The 26,750-nt window shown below is 48.5% G+C and overlaps 1 long non-coding RNA gene across 3 annotated transcripts in view; it reads right to left on the reverse strand.

Annotated features, from left to right (window-relative positions):
- LOC135238298 (uncharacterized) overlaps positions 1-26,750 on the reverse strand; it is a 102,224-nt gene that overhangs the window by 44,309 nt on the left and 31,165 nt on the right. For 2 of the 3 annotated variants that reach the window (XR_010325089.1, XR_010325091.1), the window contains exons 4-5: positions 20,599-20,695; positions 1,825-3,637 (exon numbers count right to left, since the gene is read on the reverse strand). This is a non-coding gene — a long non-coding RNA (uncharacterized LOC135238298). Of the gene's footprint in view, positions 1-1,824; positions 3,638-20,598; positions 20,696-26,750 lie in introns of those variants that run through there. The other variant, XR_010325090.1, reaches the window with a different exon arrangement.

Raw genomic sequence — 26,750 nt, forward strand, 5'->3', positions numbered from 1 at the left:
TAGCGGGGCTCTGTGCGTTATCCTAGCGGGGGCTCTGTGCGTTATCCTAGCGGGGGCTCTGTGCGTTATCCTAGCGGGGGCTCTGTGCGTTATCCTAGCGGGGGCTCTGTGCGTTATCCTAGCGGGGGCTCTGTGCGTTATCCTAGCGGGGAGCTCTGTGCGTTATCCTAGCGGGAGCTCTGTGCGTTATCCTAGCGGGGAGCTCTGTGCGTTATCCTAGCGGGGAGCTCTGTGCGTTATCCTAGCGGGGGGCTCTGTGCGTTATCCTAGCGGGGAGCTCTGTGCGTTATCCTAGCGGGGGGCTCTGTGCGTTATCCTAGCGGGGAGCTCTGTGCGTTATCCTAGCGGGGGGCTCTGTGCGTTATCCTAGCGGGGGGCTCTGTGCGTTATCCTAGCGGGGAGCTCTGTGCGTTATCCTAGCGGGGGCTCTGTGCGTTATCCTAGCGGGGAGCTCTGTGCGTTATCCTAGCGGGAGCTCTGTGCGTTATCCTAGCGGGGGCTCTGTGCGTTATCCTAGCGGGGGCTCTGTGCTTATCCTAGCGGGGGCTCTGTGCGTTATCCTAGCGGGGAGCTCTGTGCGTTATCCTAGCGGGGAGCTCTGTGCGTTATCCTAGCGGGGCTCTGTGCGTTATCCTAGCGGGGGCTCTGTGCGTTATCCTAGCGGGGAGCTCTGTGCGTTATCCTAGCGGGGAGCTCTGTGCGTTATCCTAGCGGAGGAGCCCCTGTGCGTTATCCTAGCGGGAGCTCTGTGCGTTATCCTCAGCGGGGAGCTCTGTGCGTTATCCTAGCGGGGAGCTCTGTGCGTTATCCTAGCGGGGAGCTCTGTGCGTTATCCTAGCGGGGAGCTTGTGCGTTATCCTAGCGGGGAGCTTGTGCGTTATCCTAGCGGGGGCTCTTGCTGCGTTATCCTAGCGGGGAGCTCTGTGCGTTATCCTAGCGGGGGGCTCTGTGCGTTATCCTAGCGGGGGGCTCTGTGCGTTATCCTAGCGGGGAGCTCTGTGCGTTATCCTAGCGGGGAGCTATGTGCGTTATCCTAGCGTGTTTGTGAGTGTGTGTGTGCGTGTGTGTGTGTGTATGAGTGTAGGTGTGTGTGTGTGTGTGTGTGTGTTTAGGTGTGTGAGTGAGTGTGTGTGTGTGTGTGCGTGTGTGTTTGAGTGCGAGCATGTGTGACAGTAACCCATTGCAAGTGTGTGCGTGTTTGTGTGAGACTCAGTACAAGTGTACGTGTGTATGACAGTGATTGTTAGCCTTTCAGTCAGTGCAATGCTCACTCTTTTGAAGCAGAACTCGGGGCCAAAGAATGTGCTTTTCAGGCCTGACACTGTGGCGCGTGCGTCTGTGCATGCGTGTGTGGTGTGTGTATGAGTGTGTGTGTGTGTGGTGTGCATGCGTGTGTGTGAGAGAAAGACACACAGAGGGGAAGGATAGACATGATCACGATTACGAGGAAATCTATTCAGAGGGGTCAGCACTTGAAATCCAGAGGATGCTCTGAGTGCGTGACAATGGCATTGTATCCATCAGAGTGAATGGAGACGTGCGCACAAGCACAACAAACACCTGCTCAGCCTCTTACAATGCTCCCCCAGCCACACGCTCAGCCTCTTACAACGCTCCCCCAGTCACACGCGGCACGCCATCCGGCCCGCTGCACACGCACAACACCATTCAGCAGCGTGGCTGCGTGCATGTAGAGTATATGTGTGTGTGTGCGTCTGTGTGTGTGTGCGCGTGCACGTGTGTGTGTGTGTGTGTGTGTGCATCTGTATAAGCGTGTGTGTGTGTGTGTGTGTGTCTGTATGAGCGTGTGTGTGTGTCTGTATAAGCGTGTGTGAGAGTGTAGGTGTGTGTGTGTGTATGAGCGTGTGTGTGTCTGTATAAGCGCATGTGAGAGTGTAGGTGTGTGTGTCTGTATGAGCGTGTGTGTGTGTGTGTGTGTGCTCGTGCGCGTTTCTATTACTGCTTGCATCTACTTTCCCTTATTTTGAGGCATTTTTCATTTTACCTTCTTTTTGATCAAATGTAAGTTCTTTTGATTCACAAACACGCATCCATGAACAAATACATACAAAGACACACTTTATATGAACGTAAATACCATTTACGGAAAGCTCTCTTACACGTGAAGCAGGAAGGAAGCCACATCACACGACCCTGGGAGTATTTTTAAGTTCAAAATGGCGTCTTAAAATTAGTCTTAACTCTAATGGGTGCAGCACCTATATTTAAAAGAGGGCTTCAAAAAAAAAAAAAAAAACCTTTCTTAAAAGCGGTGTGCTTCCACACACTGGCATGTGGAAGTACTTTTGGGTGTGATGACTGGCTTTAAAAATAGAACTTGAAAGGTGAACTTTCACCCAGTTAAGCATGCACCTGCGTAACAGAGGGAAGCTGTGCGGAGGCCCAGACAGGTGACGCTCCCAGCTGAGGCACTGCCGCTCCACCCGAGCCCCTCCTGGCCTCACATGTGCTCCACCAGCGCTGAATTAACACCGGACATTTCACTGCACACTTCACCTTCGCAGATTCAGTAAACATTCAGCTGTGTGAATGGAGGACACGTGGAAGGGAAGAGCTCTATGGCACCCCAGACACGACTCTCTGCTAAATGCATAACTAATAAGGGTCCTCTGCCCACATACACATAATGAGGGACATGATGATTTTCTAAAGAAAATGGCCTTCAAAAAGAAGATTTATATTTCTGCAGTTTCTGCTAGCTTTAAAGTCACTTTGTGCCATGACTGATAAGCATTTAAAATGCTTAATTAGCCATACTGTTTTATTAATAACTATTTCTCTATTAAGAAAGTATGCAATACCTTTATTTTTGCGAAAGAGGGTAGCCTACTGGGGGGATAATATTGGTTAATAAGAATAATTACACAATTAATTACATAAAAGTGAAAATGTCAACATCAATAATTGTATGTTACATTGCAGATATTTATGTTGCCATTTTATTTCTTTATTTTATATATTTACTATAGGTTGGCCTTTTGTTTTTTTATTAATCAACTAATTAATGAATTTCACAATTATTCCTCCATATATGCACATATGCATTATTGCAGCCAATGTGTTGAGTGTCTGACTGTAGCGCATGTGTTTAGTGTCTGATTGTAGTGCACGTGTTGAGTGTCTGATTGCAGCTGTGTTGAGTGTCTGACTGTAGCGCATGTGTTGAGTGTCTGATTATAGCTGTGTTGAGTGTCTGACTGTAGCACATGTGTTGAGTGTCTGATTGTAGCGCATGTGTTGAGTGTCTGATTGTAGCGCATGTGTTGAGTGTCTGACTGTACCGCATGTGTTGAGTGTCTGATTGTAGTGCATGTGTTGAGTGTCTGACAGTACCGCACGTGTTCAGTGTCTGATTGTAGCAGCATAGACTGTCTTAATGGTCCCAGATACAGCATAAGACTCACTGTGAGAGTTGGAGGCGGAGCCAGAACTGAAGGCGGAGCTTAAGCTGGAGGCGGGGCCAGAGCTGGGTGCAGAGCTGGAGCTGGAGCTGGGTGCAGAGCTGGAGCTGGAGCTGGGTGCAGAGCTGGAGCTGGAGCTGGGTGCAGAGCTGGAGCTGGAGCTGGGTGCAGAGCTGGAGCTGGAGCTGGGTGCAGAGCTGGAGCTGGAGCTGGAGCTGAAAGGAGGGAGCAGGAGTTTGGTTTTCATGGACGGATGCGCTGCGCCCGGTGGCTTCACTCAGCAAGCACAGACCAGAGATACGATCTGACTCCGGGAAAATGAAGAAATCACATCGACTCAGAGGCAGAAATCCAGCACAGGAAACAAAGGACTGGGCCCAGCTGTGGAAAACAGACAGACTCAATATGTGGGTGACAGGACTGGACAGAAAGCAGACACTGACAGGGGTACGGGACACTGACAGGGGTACGGGACACTGACAGAGTTACAGGACACTGACAGAGTTACAGGACACTGACAGGGGTACGGGACACTGACAGAGTTACAGGACACTGACAGGGTTACAGGACACTGACAAAGTTACAGGGCACTGACAGAGTTACAGGACACTGACAGGGGTACAGGGCACTGACAGAGTTACAGGACACTGACAGGGGTACAGGGCACTGACAGGGGTACGGGGCACTGACAGAGTTACAGGACACTGACAGGGGTGCAGGGCACTGACAGAGTTACAGGGCACTGACAGGGGTACAGGGCACTGACAGAGTTACAGGACACTGACAGGGGTGCAGGGCACTGACAGAGTTACAGGACACTGACAGGGTTACAGGGCACTGACAGGGTTACAGGACACTGACAGAGTTACAGGACACTGACAGGGGTACAGGGCACTGACAGAGTTACAGGACACTGACAGAGTTACAGGGCACTGACAGGGGTACAGGGCACTGACAGGGGTGCAGGGCACTGACAGAGTTACAGGACACTGACAGGGGTACAGGGCACTGACAGAGTTACAGGACACTGACAGAGTTACAGGGCACTGACAGGGGTACAGGGCACTGACAGAGTTACAGGACACTGACAGAGTTACAGGACACTGACAGAGTTACAGGGCACTGACAGAGTTACAGGACACTGACAGAGTTACAGGACACTGACAGGGGTACAGGGCACTGACAGGGGTGCAGGGCACTGACAGAGTTACAGGACACTGACAGGGGTACAGGGCACTGACAGAGTTACAGGACACTGACAGAGTTACAGGGCACTGACAGAGTTACAGGACACTGACAGGGGTACAGGACACTGACAGAGTTACAGGACACTGACAGGGGTACAGGGCACTGACAGGGGTACAGTCATCTCCTTGTAACCTGGCCCTTAAACAAGCATTCATGCAAAGATGTGTATCTTCTTAGAATACAAATTATGATTGCCATATTTTGTGCATGTTATTTACAGCTAGTTTAGTTCCAAACCCTGCAAACAATCTAGTGTTCTACAGAACAAGCTCCCCTCCCTCTGGTAAAACTGAGACTTGGTGGAACCAGGTTCAGCTCAGGGATTCTGGTCTGAGGCTGCCTTTGGTTTCTGAGGTTAGAAAATAATAAACCTCAAAGCACATATCAGTCTATCAGTATTAGAGCACATATCAGTCCATCAGTATTAGAGCACATATCAGTCTATCAGTATTAGAGCACATATCAGTCTATCAGTATTAGAGCACATATCAGACTGTCAGTATTAGGGTGTATCAGTCTATCAGTATTAGGGTGTATCAGTCTGTCAGTATTAGGGTGTATCAGTCTATCAGTATTAGGGTGTATCAGTCTGTCAGTATTAGGGTGTATCAGTCTGTCAGTATTAGGGCGTATCAGTCTGTCAGTATTAGGGTGTATCAGTCTGTCAGTATTAGGGTGTATCAGTCTGTCAGTATTAGGGCGTATCAGTCTGTCAGTATTAGGGTGTATCAGTCTGTCAGTATTAGGGCGTATCAGTCTGTCAGTATTAGGGTGTATCAGTCTGTCAGTATTAGGGCGTGTCAGTCTGTCAGTATTAGGGTGTATCAGTCTGTCAGTATTAGGGCGTATCAGTCTGTCAGTATTAGGGCGTATCAGTCTGTCAGTATTAGGGTGTATCAGTCTGTCAGTATTAGGGCGTGTCAGTCTGTCAGTATTAGGGTGTATCAGTCTGTCAGTATTAGGGTGTATCAGTCTGTCAGTATTAGGGCGTATCAGTCTGTCAGTATTAGGGTGTATCAGTCTATCAGTATTAGGGCGTATCAGTCTGTCAGTATTAGGGCGTATCAGTCTGTCAGTATTAGGGCGTATCAGTCTGTCAGTATTAGGGCGTATCAGTCTGTCAGTATTAGGGTGTATCAGTCTGTCAGTATTAGGGTGTATCAGTCTGTCAGTATTAGGGCGTATCAGTCTGTCAGTATTAGGGTGTATCAGTCTGTCAGTATTAGGGCGTATCAGTCTGTCAGTATTAGGGTGTATCAGTCTGTCAGTATTAGGGCGTATCAGTCTGTCAGTATTAGGGTGTATCAGTCTGTCAGTATTAGGGTGTATCAGTCTGTCAGTATTAGGGTGTGTCAGTCTGTCAGTATTAGGGTGTAACAGTCTGTCAGTATTAGGTTGTATCAGTCTGTCAGTATTAGGGCGTATCAGTCTGTCAGTATTAGGGCGTGTCAGTCTGTCAGTATTAGGGTGTGTCAGTCTGTCAGTATTAGGGTGTATCAGTCTGTCAGTATTAGGGCGTATCAGTCTGTCAGTATTAGGGTGTAACAGTCTGTCAGTATTAGGGTGTATCAGTCTGTCAGTATTAGGGTGTATCAGTCTATCAGTATTAGGGCGTATCAGTCTGTCAGTATTAGGGCGGTTCAGTCTGTCAGTATTAGGGGTGTCAGTCTGTCAGTATTAGGGTGTATCAGTCTGTCAGTATTAGGGCGTATCAGTCTGTCAGTATTAGGGCGTATCAGTCTGTCAGTATTAGGGTGTATCAGTCTGTCAGTATTAGGGTGTATCAGTCTATCAGTATTAGGGCGTATCAGTCTGTCAGTATTAGGGCGTGTCAGTCTGTCAGTATTAGGGTGTGTCAGTCTGTCAGTATTAGGGTGTATCAGTCTGTCAGTATTAGGGTGTATCAGTCTGTCAGTATTAGGGTGTATCAGTCTGTCAGTATTAGGGTGTATCAGTCTGTCAGTATTAGGGCGTATCAGTCTGTCAGTATTAGGGCGTATCAGTCTGTCAGTATTAGGGTGTATCAGTCTGTCAGTATTAGGGTGTATCAGTCTGTCAGTATTAGGGCGTATCAGTCTGTCAGTATTAGGGTGTAACAGTCTGTCAGTATTAGGGCGTATCAGTCTGTCAGTATTAGGGTGTAACAGTCTGTCAGTATTAGGGTGTGTCAGTTGGCCGAGCAGGCCTTCGGGGGGAGCGGCGCCGGTATCAGAAGGGTTAAAGACGCAGAGCGACTGCAGTTCTCTTCTCGCTCTTAACTGCTTAAGCTGATCTGTTATATTCTGGCGGTGAACCCCAGCAGATAAGAGGTCCCCGTTTCTTCAGCAGATTGCTCTGGGCCTCGTGCACCAAGGTTAATAATAACTTTAAACTGTAGGACACGGCAAAATGGATAGCCATGAAAAGAAGAACAAGAAGGAGGGAAAAAAGCTGATTTATCTGTGTAATGGAGAAAGTGTGTATGAGCGAGGAGCGGTGGCAGGCGGCCGTGGCGGGGGTGGGGGTGGGGTGGGGGCGCGAGCGGGAGGGGGTCGGCCCGCTGGACGTGGGGGAAATGAGAGATCAGGACGGAGCAGACACCCAGATGGATGAGACCGTCGCTGCCGCCTGACGGGCCCGTCCTCGTCTGTTTTTGGGCTGACAGAAAGGGGGCGCTCATTTCGAGCTGGTGACGTTTTTTGGGGGCCTGCCGTGACATCTGGCGGCTGGACGCCACAAAGCCCCTCCCCCCAGACACCCCGCCCCGCCAGAGCCTGCCACGTACCCCTACAGGCCCCACGAGAGACCCCCACATTCAGGGGGGGACGAGGGGGGACCCCGACACTCCCCCCACATGCAACAAAACCATCATCATTACATCAGAGCCACACGACTCATATTTAAATGCGTATGCACACAAACCCTGGGTGGATATTTAAACTGGGAGACTATTAGTGACTACTGCCATCTCAACCGCCCCAACTGCCACCTCAACCGCCCCAACTGCCATCTCAACCACCCCAACTGCCACCTCAACCGCCCCAACTGCCATCTCAACCACCCCAACTGCCACCTCAACCGCCCCAACTGCCACCTCACCCCCCCCCCCCGACCCCCCCACGCCCCCCGCCAAATGCCAGTACCAATCACCACCTTCACATGCTAAATATGACACCTGGAGAGACACAGCTGTGCCCAGAACTACACTTCCGGAGGGAAAAGAGAAAGAAGCACAATACGAAAGTCAGGAGAACTGACAGACTCAGAGATGAAGCCTTGAACAGAGCCTGCCTGTCATTAGCAGCGCGGATATTAATCCCAGGATGAGGCCTATTAGAAAGCCAATCTGCTTGAAGCCCATTCATGCATCGGGGCTCACCCCTGGCTCTGAGATGACATCATTAACCACGAGCGTGCATCTCCCTGCTCCTTTCAGTTTAAAGTGGGGGTGCAGTGGGGGGGGGGGGGAGGGCATGTGTCACTTGGCAGTGCGGGTGAGGTGTGGGGGAAGGCAGAAAGGCTGCTTTAACAGTGGAGGCAGTTTTAGCCAAAACAATGGAAAAGAGTGACTGTATATGTGTGTGTGTGTATACATGTGCGTGTGTGTGTGCGTGTGACTGTATATGTGTGTGTGTATACATGTGCGTGTGTGTGTGCGTGTACATGCGCGTGCGAGTGTGTGCAAGTGAGTGTGTGAGTGCATCTGTGTGACTGTGTGTGTGTGAGTGTGTGTGCATGCGTGCGTGGGAGTGTGTGTGTGTGTATGTGACTGTCTGAGTGTGTGTGCTTGTGCGTGTGTGTGACTGTGTGTGTGTGCGTGCGTGCGTGGGAGTGTGTGTGTGCTTGTGCGTGCGTGTGACTGTGTTTATGCGAGTGTGTGTGAGAGTGAGTGTGCATGCTTCTGTGAGTGTGTGTGTGTGTGTGTGTGTGACTGTGCGTGCTTCTGTGAGTGTGTGTGTGTGTGTGTGTGTGACTGTGCGTGCTTCTGTGAGTGTGTGTGTGTGTGTGTGTGACTGTGCGTGCTTCTGTGAGTGTGTGTGTGTGTGTGTGTGTGTGTGACTGTGCGTGCTTCTGTGAGTGTGTGTGTGGTGTCAGTGCATTGCTTGGGGCTAGCGTGTCAGTTTCATAAGCGGTGTGTGAATTGCTGGTGGAAACTTGATCCACTCTTTTGACTGTTTCATACCCCATCATGCCCACTCCTGGAGCCCATTCCTTTAGCTTTTTCCCATGCTGCACTGGGGCAGGAACACAGAACCACATATTACACACATATTATACACACATTGTACACACATTACACACATATTACTAAGATGAAGACACACAGGTGTCTTAGACTCAGGCCAGGGAAAGCATAGCTGGTCTGTAGTCTAAGGCCACAGTGATCCTGTTCCAGCTAACAGCCAGTTATCATTTAAACCACACAAAGGACTGCAGCCCAGGACTCCTTCTGTAACACCTTACGTACGGTCATTAATAAGAGTCACACCAGCTGCCTGCGGAGTATTTCTGTTCTAAAATGGCTAAACAGGAAGCACTGCACTGTACCACAATAGTCTAACGCGAGGTTGGGGGGGGGGCGGGGGGGCCTGCGGGCGAATAGCATCCCCCCTCTCTCTGTAATAGAGCTCTGGATGACCCCCACTGCCCCCCCACCCCACCCCACCCTCCACCCAGGGCTGAACTCTCACCTCCTTTCTCCAGACTGTCACAAACCTGTTCCTCCCTGTTTGTTCAGTCGTACCGAATAATCAAAAAAGCCGCAGATTTTAATTTATGTAATTTATGCATTCAGCCAGTTTTCTACCAGTTCAGTTCCAAATGCATTTTAAGGTAAGGCTTCAGTTACAGGTAAAAGAGAAGTGCTGCTGGTGATGTGGGCCCTAAAGCAGAGGCGGGGTTTAATAAACACAGATGTGTGTTTTATTTTCAAATGAACAACCTGCAGGTTTTTAAACAAAGAGACAGGAACGAACATCATCGCAATTAATATAGTGAAAATAATACACAAAAGCACAGAGTAAAGCGCAGGTGTTGTGTAGATGAGCACAGATGGACATCGCATGCGGCCCGTATACTCAGGGAAATACAGCTCTAAATCATGGGGCCCGTATACTCAGGGAAATACAGCTCTAAATTACGAGGCCCATATACTCAGGGAAATATGGCTCTAAACCTTTTCCTTTTTTCCAGACTGAATAATAATTAGTTGACTCCACCTGCCCCTGTGTCTAACTAATGCAATGTAACCAAACCCACTCAAATTAAAATAGGATTACATTGCACAAGGAGATGATTTCTGAATGATCCTCTAATTGAGTTGGAGAAATAAGTATCAAATTAATATTCTTTTCAATAAGATCAAAAAGATGAGGAGGTAGGGTTTTAGAAGTTTATTAGGAGAAACCAATGTTCAAATATCTTAGTTTTTTCTGCTAACATCATAGCATCATCCTCAATATGAATTATGCCCAGACTCTATTAGGAGAACACTGCCCTTCAAAAGATTATTATTTTCTATAGAGTTTTCCATTATTCTCATATGTTCATATACTGGTGGTGGTTTGGACCAACTTCCCTCTCTTTTCTTTAAAGCACTTGTGAACAGCACTCTGTAAAGCACAAACTGTGACATTGCATAAATACAACCTATTATTATTAATATTTTAATTTATTTATTTATGTAACCTTTATTTAAGCAGGTTAGTCTCATTGAGATTAGAAATCTCTTTTTCAAGAGAGACCTAGCCAAGAAAGCAAGAGTCAATAACAGACACAACAAAAATTTCAACATTTAACATACTGTAAAATGTGCAGACAAACAAACATTATTATTATTAATGATGTGGAGTAGAGTAAACCTCATCTACTGTCATGTCCAATCCTGGTTGATATTTTTTGTACTGAGTCTTTTTAAAGATTAATTTCAACCAGCAGTCGGTTGGAAACTCGAAAACTCATCGCTGCCCATGCAGAACGACCAACACGACTGTGCACCGGCACCACTCTATGATCCTCAGACCCACAGAACAAGGCCCAGTTCCCCTTTCCCTCCCAGCGATTCCCGTCTTTCACAGCTCACGCGTAAAACACAACTGTGCGGTGATGGGCCTCGGTGAATAGGGATTAGAAGTGGACACCCCCTTGCTCCCCCTGCCATCCCCCCCCGCCTCCCCAGCACCGCTGATCTGCAGACGGCCGGATTGTGGAAGGAGCACTTCAGGGCCGCCCTCTGATTAACTACCGCCATGCTCAACCCACTTTAACTAAGTATATTACACTTCTCCATTTAAATGTGTAATTTAACTTTCTTAAAATGGAGCATTGCGCTTCTTTCATAAAGCCGGTGCGGAAGAGATTAAACTTTAAGTCATTATGTCTCCATAAAAGAGGATTCTTCTCCGCTCGGAATTAGGTAATATTTTTCTCCTGATGGCCTCTGTGCAGCGCTGCTAAGGCCGGATTGGGTCTCATTCACCTGGAGCCCAGTGAAAAGAGCCCATTCCGCAAAGACAATGGAGACCGGTCTGCAGGTCCAAAGCCCGCAGCACCGCGGGGAGGGGGAGAACCGGGAGAAACGGGTCACTGGGACCACTTTCATACGACTGCGTGGCACAGACAAACGGATTCGTTCCTCCACTTTTTTATTCCTTCTTTTTTGCAAAAGAAAGGCAAGACTTTGATGAATGAAATCAATTGAACGGTCTGGATCATACCCCCCACCCCCACCACCCCTCCCCATATTCGCTCCTCATATATTTGTTGGCACCCCTGCTTAATTATTCCCTGCTAGGTTTCTTCAAACGAACAGTAATGGTTTTCTGTAACGAGGATCATATAACAAGTGGTACTAATATAACTAATACTGTTACTTAAGTCGCAGGGGTGTTTTTTGCTTTAATGAATCATGATTTGGGGGTGAGTTTACAGTGCATTGTGGGGTTCAGACCCACAGATAATCCCCTTCAGGTATGAATCTGATACATCACTAATAAAAGGCAAACGTAGCTCCACGACACAGGAAATATCACACAGGAAGCTCCAACGGGCCAAGAGAACAAGCGGACCGCCACCATCAAACACACGAGCGCACCTTCGAGCCCCAGCCCAGACTGCTTTTACTCAAAAAGACAGGATGAAAAAAGGGAGAGAGAGAGGAAGTGAGAGGAGAAAAAGACACGGACATTGAGGAGAAAAATGTACATTTTCCATTTGACATATTGGGTGCCGTTAGCTAAGCAAAAACATACGTTACCTTGAAATAATTCAGAGACGGTTAGCAGCACGCTATCCCTCAAATCTTCCCCATAATATTTCCTGTTTGAACCCGTCCGTTATAAGTTTTAGAGGAATATCTACCCATGAAACCACACAATTAAATAAACACATTTCACTGCACTCTTCACTCTTTAAACAGCATGGTCTCAATAAATATATTATTTTATATAATTGATACAATATTGTAGATTATTAAGTGGTTCCAAGAAAGAAATCAAATCTAGCAAAGGTGCCACAATGAAATTCAAATAAAATTCTAATTACATTTTTCGAGGGCTATTTACTGATTTTGAGCATTATACACAATTAAACATTCCCCAACTGTAAGACCAATAGATAAGTTAGGCATCCGATGGATTTTGAGTCGATTTTGTACGACTCTGTTTACTACAGAAGTGTTTATTTATAAGGAGTAAAAAGAGAAAGAGATAGAAGAAGAGGAAGAGGAATCCACTGCAGCCAGCCAGGGTTGCTAAAACTCCCAGCTGAAGGTCATAGAAAGGTCACCTTTAAAACCAGCTGTCAAAAGCAGGCTGATTTTATTTTACATCACAGAATGCCACCCCCCCCCCCTCTGTGCGAGAGTACGGGCAGTGTGAGGTAAGCCTGTGTTTGGTTTGGCTGCGAGTCAGAGACAGTCACGGTTTGGTAGCGTTCACAAACATGTGTTCCTCCTCAGGATACTGTGCTGCTTTATTTGCTATCCTGCGCTTCTCCTCCGGTCCGTTACACAGATGCGGTCGCGTCTGCTTACCGCCGTGGTGACTCAGCGCCTGCTTATTCAAACGGCTCCACCAGCAACAGATGACTTCTATAAAGAACAAATTAGAGGCCTTTCTTTTTTCTTTCTCCTTTTCTCCCCCAGCCGAGGCTGAAATGGCATCAGACGCGTCTGGCACGGGGAGCAGAGACCAGCGTGTGTTTCAGTCCGTTAATCTGGGCCCTCTGACGTTTAAAAACCTGCGACATCGCAGCTGTCCCGTCTGCCTGCCAACATCTGGGGCCTGCCCGCCGCCCCAGAACCTTCCACAGGCACGCGGACGCGGGACCAGCGCCCACTGCTCCGCTTTAAATCTCCCAGGGCTCCCTGTCTGAGGGCAACACCTTCAGGTGGAGACTGAGACTGAACTAAGTCAGGTACTCGTGAGAATGAGACTGAACTAAGTCAGGTACTCGTGAGAATGAGACTGAACTAAGTCAGGTACTCGTGAGAATGAGACTGAACTAAGTCAGGTACTCGTGAGAATGAGACTGAACTAAGTCAGGTACTCGTGAGAATGAGACTGAACTAAGTCAGGTACTCGTGAGAATGAGACTGAACTAAGTCAGGTACTCGTGAGAATGAGACTGAACTAAGTCAGGTACTCGTGAGAATGAGACTGAACTAAGTATTTTCACATCTTCACAGAAATGATCCCCTCTACTGATGTAGGAAGCAGCAGTTGATTTGTGGAGGAAGTGGTGTTATTATTTCTCTACATCATCTTTAGTGTGCATACACACTTAAAGCAAGGAGTTCATTGGCTCTGGAAAAGGCACTGGCATTTACCAGCAGTTCAGTGGAGAGTTAGACCTGCAGCCACCTGCACTATTGCACTTTCTGAAGGGATTTTATAGTGCAGGCAGTTAGCCAAACTGCATAACTGCACTAATGACAGAAAATGAAATGTCCATAAATGTATTATGGAAATATAAACAGTTCAGACTTAAGAGAATTGGCTAGCTGGCTAATGAAAGGAGTAAGAAGCAGGCAGAAGGTACTGCCCTTGCTCTTATTCATCTGGACCCTGCGTCACTTCCTGTGTCACTCTGTGTCACTCTGTGTCACTCTGTGTCACTCTGTGTCACTCTGTGTCACTCTGTGTCACTCTGTCACTGCAGGCTTGTGGCACAAACAGAATCTACGTTTGTGAGTCACACAGCTCCACTGAGAAGAATTACATCCTTCGCTCGTAGGAGGAGAAAGTGTACAAATCATTTGTTTGTTCCAGGAGTTTTATACAATCTTATAATCTATAACCCCCCCCCCCGCCGTACCACAGCCTGCACACGTCCCGACAGGCAGCCGCTGATGTGAGCGTTCAGGCGCTGATGTGTGCGTTCAGGCACTGATGTTCAGGCGCTGATGTGCGCGTTCAGGCACTGATGTTCAGGCGCTGATGTGCGCGTTCAGGCACTGATGTTCAGGCGCTGATGTGCGCGTTCAGGCACCGATGTTCAGCCGCTCATGTGCGCGTTCAGGCACTGATGTGCAGGCGCTGATGTGCGCGTTCAGGCACTGATGTTCAGGCACTGATGTGCGCGTTCAGCTCTAAAGTTGGGCACTTTTGTCACAACTGGGCTAAAAAAGGGAGCGCACGTCATTCACGGGGACGGTAAACAGCGCCGAAATCATTTAAATGTCACCTCTGTGTTTCCGGCACAATAATATCAGCAGGTCTCCTCCAATGCCCCCGTTATTAAAGGGAGGCTGAGGTCTTTATCTGCCTCCACTGATTTGAACAGATTTTCTGTTCCACGGATTCTTTTAAAGTTCTAATGGTATAAGTACAGCCGTCCTCTCTGTATTAATGTCAGTCAGAGAGCCATTAAGGCATTCATGTGGGGAGAAAATTAAAGCCTGCTCCAGGAGAAACGTTTGACCTTATATTGTATGAAACATTTTTTTTCCTTGCCTACAATTTGAATACAATTTCTGTACAATTTCTTTCATTATTTTTCATAATGAAGATTTGAATGCATTGGGTGAGAGAACAAATGCACACTGGCGAAAGGAGAAACTCAAAGACTTCATACAAATAAAACAGGAAACCCGCAATGTGGAGAATTAGACTACAGCCCTCCACCACATGGCTGTTCTCATCCTTAATAATCCAGCAGTCTTACAGCCCAAGTCAAGATAATGAATTCTCATTTGATGAATCATATGGGCCAGCTGTGTGAAATGAAACGCACTGTATCAGTTCCAAATTTACCATTGAGCGTTTATCAAAATGACTCTTATGCACATGTCAATGATCATTGTTTAAAACTCACGGCTAATTCCACACCATAAATTTCTTTCCCCCGATTCTTCACTGCTAGGGTCCAGATTCGATGTTGCAGCAATACACATGTGCGCAAACACACGTGCGCACACACACACACGGTGGTTAAGGACTACAGTGTAGTTCTGAGATGAATAAACGCTCTATAAAAGGCAGTAAGCAGGGAGTGATGGGGGGAGGTGTTTCTGGCTCTGATGGGGACCCTGTACTCAGGTTCAATAACATTACATACTAAAAAAATTAATTTCCTGCTTTTTTTTCCCTAAAAATTGTTTTATTGAAACAGCAGCCCACGCACAGCAGTGGTGTTTCTTACACAGGTCCCGGAAGGTACCGATTCACTCTACACAGGTCCCGGAAAATTCCGATTCACTCTACACAGGTCCCGGAAGCTACCGATTCACTCTACACAGGTCCCGGAAGCTACCGATTCACTCTACACAGGTCCCGGAAGGTACCGATTCACTCTACACAGGTCCTGGAAGCTACCGATTCACTCTACACAGGTCCCGGAAGGTACCGATTCACTCTACACAGGTCCTAGAAGATTCCGATTCACTCTACACAGGTCCCGGAAGATTCCGATTCACTCTACACAGGTCCCGGAAGGTACCGATTCACTCTACACAGGTCCCGGAAGATTCCGATTCACTCTACACAGGTCCTGGAAGATTTCGATTCACTCTACACAGGTCATGGAAGATTCCGATTCACTCTACACAGGTCCCGGAAGATTCCGATTCACTCTACACAGGTCCCGGAAGATTCCGATTCACTCTACACAGGTCCCGGAAGGTACCGATTCACTCTACACAGGTCCTGGAAGATTCCGATTCAATCTACACAGGTCATGGAAGATTCCGATTCACTCTACACAGGTCCTGGAAGATTTCGATTCACTCTACACAGGTCATGGAAGATTCCGATTCACTCTACACAGGTCCCGGAAGATTCCGATTCACTCTACACAGGTCCCGGAAGATTCCGATTCACTCTACACAGGTCCTGGAAGATTCCGATTCACTCTACACAGGTCATGGAAGATTCTGATTCACTCTACACAGGTCCCGGAAGATTCCGATTCACTCTACACAGGTCATGGAAGATTCCGATTCACTCTACACAGGTCCTGGAAGATTCCGATTCACTCTACACAGGTCCCGGAAGATTCCGATTCACTCTACACAGGTCATGGAAGATTCCGATTCACTCTACACAGGTCATGGAAGATTCTGATTCACTCTACACAGGTCCCGGAAGATTCCGATTCACTCTACACAGGTCCTGGAAGGTACCGATTCCCCTTCACGTATAACGAGGCGGTCTTAGTGACTGCTTACTTCAGCTCGCAGCCGATAATTGAAAAAAGACAAGGCTCCTATCGCCTGCAGCTCCTGTACACAGTGAAAATAATTCATGAATAAATTTCTGTTCTCTGCACATTTTTTGTTTTTGTTTTTCAGTCTAACTTTTTTTTTTAGTGCTGAATTAAAATAAAATGCTCCTTTGCAAACCAGAGAATAAAACATGATGGTCTAATATGATGAATAATTAAAATATATTATTTTATCTACATGCAAAAACAGAAATTTTGCATGAACTGCAGAACCCAGGAAAATTAGTGAGAGCGAAATATTTCAGGACCTTTGGATTTTCTGCCAGGCCGACCCCAGGCAACAAGAAATTAAACAAATGAGCGCCCCGTACTCTGCGTTCCATGCATGTAAATTCAGAAAGCGTGAAAAAAACTAGAAAATACTATCTCCATCAAAACAGCGAGACAACAAAGTTTTATGCAAATAAAATTAAGCAGTTGCTCAGAATGATTTAATTAGACGATTTCATCCAGGCGTGCTTCGGCACAAAGGACAATATGAACCGAAATTTCAGCTAAATAACAGGACTGGAGACGGAGGGAGGGGGACCAAGACGGAGAGAGAAAGAGAGAGAGAGAGAAAAAGAAAACAGGAGCGTGAAGCAGCACCACAGGATGCAAAGTCACGCGGGACCGGTTTTTCAGCCAAACGAAGAGACGCCGTTGAGGACAGAAATTAATTTGTTTGTCTGCTTTGTCTTCCCACCGCAGTCAGACGCACTGAAAGCCTTTCGGTAAAAGTTTTCATTAGACAAGGCTTATCTTTTTTGTGAAAATTGCTTTACAGAAGACTCCATTGTGTTAAGACGCTTATCACACTCAACCAAACACCGAAAGTGTTGGGTCTGCAGTCACACAGGCCTGAGCAGGAGCCACGATCGCCATCACAATTTAGTCTGGTGGGGGAGTAGGTGAACCTTGACCTTAAAAACCTGCAAACTGACTTTTTTAAACATGGAGAAAAAAAAATCACTGTCTATCCAGTCCCCAACATCAATGAAGAGATTCTCACAGCAGCTACTGTTGCCTCTAAAACAAGCTGTCCAGGCTAATTAGGCAACATGGAGCCAGGGAACGAGTTTGGGGCTGAAACGATCCGGAACCCATCTGTGGAACCCCTGCAGAACTGCAGGCCCAATACAGAAACAGAATAATTCTGCACAGAACCACCGAACCAGAGCGGGAAGTAAAATCTCTTGTTCTCTCCCTCTTCTTCTCCAGCTAAAAGCACGTTAGCAACAGCAGAACAGTCTGTAATGCCATTCTCCAACACCTTTACCAGGACAAGACTAACGGGTCTGCATTGAGAAAAGCTGCATTTACTCACAACAGTCTCAGTATTGTTGGTCAGTTGGGAACCAAACATATAAGATCTACTGTATCTGTATCTTTTCACAGCACGTGTCGCGTTTTCTAGCTGTTACACTCATTTCTAAGAGACAGTTGAGCTGTATTGATCAGTCCACGGCAGTCTGAGTTCCAGTTTTCTGTTCTGAGTATCTGGCCTTCAGTTATCAGCCAAAGAAAAGCAGTTGATGAATTTGACAAAGCTTCCCTCTTCCCGCCCCCCCCGACGCAAAAAGCAAGCGGCTTTTTAAACAGTGATGTGTCGCACCGGGGAAGGTCTTTTCAATGCCAAAGTAAACCACCGTCAACAACATTACCAAGTTTTTATACCCAGCTAACGGGACAAAGCACAATGCGCGCCGGCTCAATGGGGTCGCAAATGGCCGCATTTGCCTAGTCCACACAGCAGGTCTGCTTGTGCCGCGCCCGCCATTATTACAGCCATTGTGCTGCTCTTTAAAAACAGAAAATTATGGTTTTTCTTCCGCCAGGCAATTACAGCCTTTCTTTTGGGTCCTGGCTTGGTTATTATTGATTGGAGTCCTTTCTCATTGCAGAGGATCAAGGAATCCTTTCAGGAGCCACAACAAAGATATAAATCATTATTTGAGTTATTAATATCCGCAGAGCTATTAGCACCGTGATTTATGGACTGTTAGAAAGAGAATGATTAGTGGGGGCTAATCTTCTCAGATGGTGTTTATTAACACATTATATTTCAGGGGAATATCAATGGTCGTGGCTCTGTGATTATTGACGGGGGACCCCCCCCCCCCCCCGATTAGGGCTTCTGAGCGCCACTGTCTTCCTCCATTTCGCCTGCTCCCCTTTTTACCTCAGTGCGGAGAGCGGAGAGAGTTTTTCACAGCTTGTTTAGCATAAATATAATCCTGCCACTGATTCTGTCAGAGCAGCAACCTCCGATTATTCTATTACTATTGATGATGTGGCAGATACAAAGAAGGAAGTTTTTTTTTCTTCAGTGAAGAGTATAGCCTGTGTGACAAAGGAAGACCAGGCTTTAACCAGGAAAGGAAGACCAGGCTTTAACCAGGAAAGGAAGACCAGGCTTTAACCAGGAAAGGAAGACCAGGCTTTAACCAAGAAAGGAAGACCAGGCTTTAACCAGGAAAGGAAGACCAGGCTTTAGCCAGAAGTCTGAGTGGAAGAAGAGTGGTTCTGATCCCAGCTGTGAAACGTGCCCTTGAATTGAGCCCCAGCAGCTGAGGGCCCAGAAGCCATTACAGGGGCCCATCTCTCTGTCCCCTCCTAGGCCCTTATACCCAGTTACGGGGTGGGCAGGGGGGCAGGCAGGGAGAAGGAAGGATGGGACAGGGGCAGGCAGGGGAAGGAAGGATGGGACAGGGGGCAGGCAGGGAGAAGGAAGGATGGGACAGGGGCAGGACCAAAGACAGGGGGATGGACAGAACTCTCCCTCCAGGCTCCCCGACCCTGATACAGTGGCCCCCCTCCCCCCCAACCCCCGATACGCTCAGACGATCCACAAACATCAACTGTCTGCCAGCCGCCATTTAATCCAGAGCAGGTGACCCTGGCTGGCCGGCACCCCCACACACCCCCCCCCATCCACACACAGCCCCCACTCCCGCTCCACAACAGCCCCACCCCCCACCAGCATCCCACAGACCCCCCATCCACAAAGCCCCCACCCCCACACAGCCCCACCAGCCCCCATCCCAAGCCCACCACACCCCCACCCCAAAGGACACCCACTGTTAATTCCCACCCACACCACTTCTTTCAGAACCCAGGCACAGACATGATTATTTATACATCTACAGACATTCACATTCTCTGTGACATACTCACACACACACACTGTCTACCACACACACACCACACGCACACACACACAGATACGCACACACACACACACATATGCACACACACACAGATACGCACGCACACGCACACATATGCACACACACGCACAGAGAAGTATTCTTTCACATCCATTTTAATAAAAAAACTAGCCATTACACACAACGGTTTCCTCTTCTCACTACATACATTTCTCCTCATTAAATATTCATGAGGTCATCATGACTAACCTTCCCCTGCCCCTCCCCATATTATGACATTTCCGCAGAGTAACGAGTGTAATTAGGGCAAAAAAATAAATCGAGCTTTGACATTTTTGAACCCTCCCTCACCTTACACACAGTTCTCTCAAACGAAGAGCAACGTCATGGCATCGCACCATCACCTCGCTCGTACCACAGCGACCTCTGACCTCTGATTCAGGAACAACCATTTGGCCACGGGCTGCTCGGAAAATGACATGTTTTTTTGACAGGTGTTCTGAATGTGTGGAGCGTGACAGGATTATTTATTATGTTACTAGTATTTATTATTATTATTATTATTATTATTAGTAGTAGTAGTAGTAGTAGTAGTAGTAGTAGTAATAGTAGTATTACTAGTATTATATTACTCACACATTACTCAGTGGTGTAGAGTACACAAAGTTATGATTTCTCTTTATTATTATGTACTCCATATGAACTGCAGACCTGGGCAAACAGAATGGCTGTGCTATGTGCTACTCTAAGGACCTGAGAATTGGGCGGATTCGTAGTATGGAGCTTCAACAGGCACAGAGAAGGCTGAAGAACATGTCTGACAGGGTGTGGGGTCTATTTATAAATCCATTCTACGTCACAGTCACTTACAGTAACGTGGGCTTGGACTCAGTGAGGGTTTGGTACAGAACGTTTAACCAAACACTTGCCCTGGGTCTCATTTAAAATGAGTCTGTTAAAGGATGTCCTTTTCCTGGGAATTAATCCAGGCATGCTTATTAAATGGCAATTGTAAAATTAACTGTATTTATTGTTTAAAACACAAACTAAAAAGCTAGAAGATAGCGGTGTGCACTTACTTATGAGTGCTGGCTGTCTGACAGGATGTCTGACATGGTCAGTCCTTCCTGTCTCTCTTCTGATTGGCCACCCACTAATGATTGGTTAACGATTTTGCTGCCAGAAGAAAAAAACAAACATTTTTAAAATTACTGACAGAACAACAAAGATAATGACGTTCATAATATCATAGTATTTATTATCTTTATCCTTTATGAATATAATTAAAAACATAAAATGGACTTATAGTTGAGTCTGTTGAGAAAAAGAAGCAAATATCTCATAAATCATACAAGGAAATGCAGTTTTCAGCAAACGCGGATTCTCCAGCAGATGAGCACTTTTCACCCTGCTGAGCGTCAGGGATGCTAAAATAAGAGCCCCAGCACAGTGTCATTAACCCCCCCACCCCTGGTCAGGACTTAATTAAACACGGAAGCGCAGAAGTGCAGGCGGAGCAGAAATGTGCTGTCATCACACAGTCAGGCTCGGGTCAGAGGACAGGAAGGGAGAACGCTCGCAGTAAAGCAGAAGGTAATTGGGCAGGTTTTCAGCAAAGAGCCAAGTCATTCACAACTCATATTCTACCCCAGGAGCACCGAAACTCACACACCGCACCGCCAATGCATTACGTTACGCACTCTGTCTTTTCCAAGAAGCCCTTCCAGGAGAATGTGCGTTTAAACGTCGAAGGCCTGCACCCTGGGCTCTGTGGAAAATGGCCGCCGTTTTACCTTAAATTAAATTTTACCTTAAATGTGGCACATTTACAGCTGGAACCTGGCATGTATGGAAACTTATGTGAAATTTATTTATGTTATATGTGGAAAGATATTTGATAATTAACCCTACGAGTCTTTACATCAATGAACATCTGTGTGTGTGTGTGTGTGTGTGCGTGTGCGTGCGTGTGCGTGGATGGGTGGGGGTCTTTAAGTCTTTAAGTCTTGAAAATGGAAATTGTGATAAAAAATACTTTAATAACCACAACAAAAAAGCTAAAGATTTCCCGACATTGGACAGTGGAGACTAATGAAGTCACAGAAAAGTAGCGCCATCTTTGAAGAGCTGAGAGAGAAGCAAAGCAAGCACCAATAGGGCCAAACAAAATGGCCTCCAAGGCCACGACTTTGCACTCGATGGTGAAGGTGTACAGCCAGCTATCGGATGTGTCAGACCAGTGGTGTCAGCAGCTGTCTGAGGTCAGACCCACTGTGAGTGTGTGAGAGTCACAGTGAGTGTGTCAGACCCACTGTGAGTGTGTCAAACCCACTGTGAGTGTGTACAGCCAGCTGTCTGTGAGTGTGTCAGACTCATTATGGTGTACAGCCAGCTATCTGTGAGTGTGTCAGACCCACAGTGAGTGTGTACAGCCAGCTGTCTGTGAGTGTGTCAGACCCACTGTGAGTGTGTGAGAGTCACAGTGAGTGTGTCAGTCTCACAGTGAGTGTGTGAGAGTCACAGTGAGTGTGTCAGACCCACTGTGAGTGTGTCAGACCCACAGTGAGTGTGTGAGTGTCACAGTGAGTGTGTGAGAGTCACTGTGAGTGTGTGAGAGTCACAGTGAGTGTGTGGGAGTCACGGAGGGCACAGAGGACCCAGCTGGCCCGCAGCCACAAACAAACAGACGCGCTGTCAGATAGCCCTGTCGGAGAGCAGGGTGGACTGGAGGTTCAGTAATTGAAAGTTGGCACGCTTGAAGAAGCGTGTCACAAAATCAAGCAACTATGACGTGTTTTCAGACTGATGCTCAGGGAGGGGTGAGGAGTAACGGGGGGCGGGGGGGTGCAGCTAGCCACCTCCAGTCCTCTTGCCACCACAGTCAGACAGCTTCAAAGCTTCAACCCCCCCCAGCACAGGGAGGGTGGGGGGGCATTTTCAGCAGCAGGAGAGCTGGGGACCAGAGTGTTAAATCCTTAAATCTTATTCCCATTTTTAGCAAAAACACACACACACACACACACACAGGATCAACAAAGGCCAGCCCAAATCCTCAGAGTCAGTGACACAGAAAATTCCCATCCTGGGAACAACAAACAGTGGCGGTAAACACAGCCGCCAAATTTGTGCAGATAACGGGCCGGCCCCCCGCTCCGGCTCAGCTCTCTCCATGCCTGAGTGAGGCGCAGCAGCGCTGACATTCACAGCCTGCCCCCCCAAACCTCACCCCTCCCTCTAAACCTCACCCCACCTCAAACCTCACCCCAACCTCCCCCCTCAAACCTCACCCCCAAACCTCACCCCTCCCCTCTAACCTCACCCCCCAAACCTCACCCCCTCCCCCTCTAAACCTCACCCCCAACCCTCAAACCTCACCCCCAAACCTCACCCCCCCCCCTCTAAACCTCACCCCCCCAAACCTCACCCTCCCCTCTATACCTCACCCCCAAACCTCACCCCCTCCCCCTCTAAACCTCACCCCCCCCAAACCTCACCCCCTCCCCCTCAAACCTCACCCCCAACCTCAAACCTCACCCCCTCCCCTCTAAACCTCACCCCCAACCCTCAAACCTCACCCCCCAAACCTCACCCCTCCCCCTCTAAACCTCACCCCAACCCTCAACCTCACCCCAAACTCACCACCACCCTCTAAACCTCACCCCCAACCCTCAAACCTCACCCCCAAACCTCACCCCTCCCCCTCTAAACCTCACCCCCAACCCTCAAACCTCACCCCCCAACCCTCAAACCACCCCCCTAAACCTCACCCCAACCCTCAAACCTCACCCCCAAACCTCACCCCTCCCCTCTAAACCTCACCCCCCAAACCTCACCCCCCTAACCTCACCCCTCCCCTCTAAACCTCACCCCCAACCCTCAAACCTCACCCCCAACCTCACCCCCAACCTCAAACCTCACCCCCAAACCTCACCCCCCAAACCTCACCCCCAACCCTCAAACCTCACCCCCAAACCTCACCCCCAACCCTCAAACCTCACCCCCAAACCTCACCCCAACCCTCAAACCTCACCCCCCCAAACCTCACCCCCAAACCTCACCCCCAACCCTCAAACCTCACCCCCCAAACCTCACCCCCAACCCTCAAACCTCACCCCCAAACCTCACCCCTCCAAACCTCACCCCAAACTTCACCACCACCCCCCTAAACCTCACCCCCAAACCTCACCCCCAAACCTCACCCCTCCCTCTAAACCTCACCCCAACCCTCAAACCTCACCCCCAACCCTCAAACCACACCCCCTAAACCTCACCCCAACCTCAAACCTCACCCCCAAACCTCACCCTCCCCTCTAAACTTCACCACCCCCAAACCTCACCCCACAACCCCAAAACCTCACCCCCCCCTCAAACCTCACCACCCCAAAAACCTCACCCCCTACCCTGAAACCTCACCCCCCGTGCCCTGCTTTGTAAGCAAGAATGTGCGGTCCTGTGTAAACACCGCACACGCACGTTCCCTGAGCACACGCAGGTTCCCTGAGCACACGCATGTTCCCTGAGCACACGCAGGTTCCCTGAGCACACGCAGGTTCCCTGAGCACACGCATGTTCCCTGAGCACACGCACGTTCCCTGAGCACACGCAGGTTCCCTGAGCACACGCACGTTCCCTGAGCACACGCACGTTCCCTGAGCACACGCACGTTCCCTGAGCACACGCACGTTCCCTGAGCACACACAGGTTCCCTGAGCACACGCACGTTCCCTGAGCACACGCATATTCCCTGAGCACACGTGGGTCCCACACACACCGAGCCGGGCCCCGGCAGGGGGAAGGGCAAGTGGACCGGACTGGAACGGACCGGACCGAACCGGACCAGCGCTCCAGACCAGACCAGACCAGACCAGACCACGCTCCCAGACCAGACCAGACCAGCGCCCAGACCAGACCAGACCAGACCAGACCAGACCACGCTCCCAGACCAGACCAGCGCGTGCTTACGTACGCGTTTAGGCGTCCAGATGTTCAGAAAGGCCGGCCGCTGAAGACCAGATACTGAACCTCATTCAGCCCAAACTCCGTCTGCTCCCCGGCGAGGGCGTTTGATGTAATCCAGGAAGTCAGCTCTGTAACTGGAGCGGGGGGTGGCGGGGGGGGGAAGGAAGTCTCGTCCGGCGGCGAGAGAGCGAGAGTTTCCACATCTGTCATCCGCATTGTGCTTGTCTCTATAAACAGCCACGACTTGTTATGGCTGCATGAGGTTTGGGAACATTTTACCACCGATTGTATTCAGGCATTAAATCATCCGTATTAAAGTTACTGGTGTGAAAAAACAAATTACTGCACAGTATCCTTGAGCTGCGCAGTTGGCAGGCCTCGTGTGTTTATGCACACACAGCCACGCTGCATTTCCATCCCTGTTTAAAGGATACTGGTGTAATTTCTGTTCTTTTTTACTGGAATGCCATTGAACATGTGCTGCTTTTCTTCCGAGGCCTTTGACAGATTACTGCCTTTGTAAACACAGCCACCCAAGCAAAACTGGTACCGCTATTATGATTCCCTCCGCCGTAACCTGGCAACAAGCTGTGACATTCTGCTTTGAGTGTGAAGTCCAAAACAAACAGAGCTGAAGGTTACTAACAAAGTTCCTTTTCAGTGTTCGCTGAGGTCCCATCAGACCGAAACAGTGGCCTGGTACCTCCCCCAGGCCCAAACGCACTGCAAACACACTGTATTTAGCCCCCACCCCCAGGCCCAAACGCACTGCAAACACACTGTATTTAGCCCCCACCCCCCAGGCCCAAACGCACTGCAAACACACTGTATTTAGCCCCCACCCCCCAGGCCCAAACGCACTGCAAACACACTGTATTTAGCCCCCACCCCCCCAGGCCCAAACGCACTGCAAACACACTGTATTTAGCCCCACCACCCCCAGGCCCAAACGCACTGCAAACACACTGTATTTAGCCCCCCACCCCCCAGGCCCAAACGCACTGCAAACACACTGTATTTAGCCCCACCCCCAGGCCCAAACGCACTGCAAACACACTGTATTTAGCCCCCACCCCCAGGCCCAAACGCACTGCAAACACACTGTATTTAGCCCCCACCCACCCCAGGCCCAAATGCACTGCAAACACACTGTATTTAGCCCCCCCACCCACATTTTAATGTCTCATTAGTGGCAGATCTGACTCCCATCACCATCATAGTAACAATGATAGAGCTGACATTCCCCAAATGGCCAAACTGTTTTTACCTGATGAGGTGCAACTGTGGAGTTCGAAAAGTGCATGGCCTGAACCACCACAGAAGTAACCCCTCTGCTGATCTAGTAAACTCTTTTGTTGTGGCACTGCACTTGATACAGTGCGCCCCTGGTGGACAGAGGGGTAACTGCATCTTCACTCTGGATCAGATCAGACAAACGGGCAGAAAGTCTCTGCACTAATTTTACGTGGCTGGGCTATCTGCTGTAAAAGATACGCAACATGCCTGTGGAGGCTTTTCAAATCAGCCTTTTATTTTGCTGTTTGTGCTGCATTTACAAATCGTCTCTTTTTTAGTTTCTCATTTAACTCTAAAGTTCTATAACATGACCACAGCCACACTGCAGTCCCACCGTCTACAACACGGCAGCTTTTCATGGAAAACTCACAGCAGACGAGCCCGTTTAACGCCACATTCACAAATCTGCGCAACGCTGCGTGCATGCAGACACACACATTATGAAATGCCGTTTGGGTAGCCTGAGAAGCGCGTTAGCATGGAGCCTGTGAATGGCACTGTGTAATGGCTGCAGGACAGCAGCTGCAGTCTGTGAATGGCGCTGTGTAATGGCTGCAGGACAGCAGCTGCAGAGCTCTGTCTATTACAGGGATTAATAACAGGCAACTGCAAAAGAAAAGCTGAGTAACTTGTTTCGGGAAGATTTCCAGATGCCTTCAGCGAAGCGCAGTCAGCGCAGCGCAGTCAGAGCAGCGCAGTCAGAGCAGCGCAGTCAGAGCAGCGCAGTCAGCGCAGCCGCCTCGGGCCACTGCAGGGATGTCAGTTTGCAGTCTGTCACGTGCGCTTCAACCAGCTTTATTTTCTTACGCCATTCCATTACATATTAAAATATCCCATTTAATTCAATTAAAACTTTTAAACATCCCTAATTGAAAACAACTGCCTGGAAAAATGAAAGTACACAAACAGAACCAGTTGGACAGATTACATCTAATATTAGACATCTGGACCTGGTTATGTCACAATAATAATAAGA

The sequence above is a fragment of the Anguilla rostrata genome, chromosome 13 (assembly GCF_018555375.3).
Source record: "Anguilla rostrata isolate EN2019 chromosome 13, ASM1855537v3, whole genome shotgun sequence".
Classification (NCBI taxonomy): domain Eukaryota; kingdom Metazoa; phylum Chordata; class Actinopteri; order Anguilliformes; family Anguillidae; genus Anguilla; species Anguilla rostrata.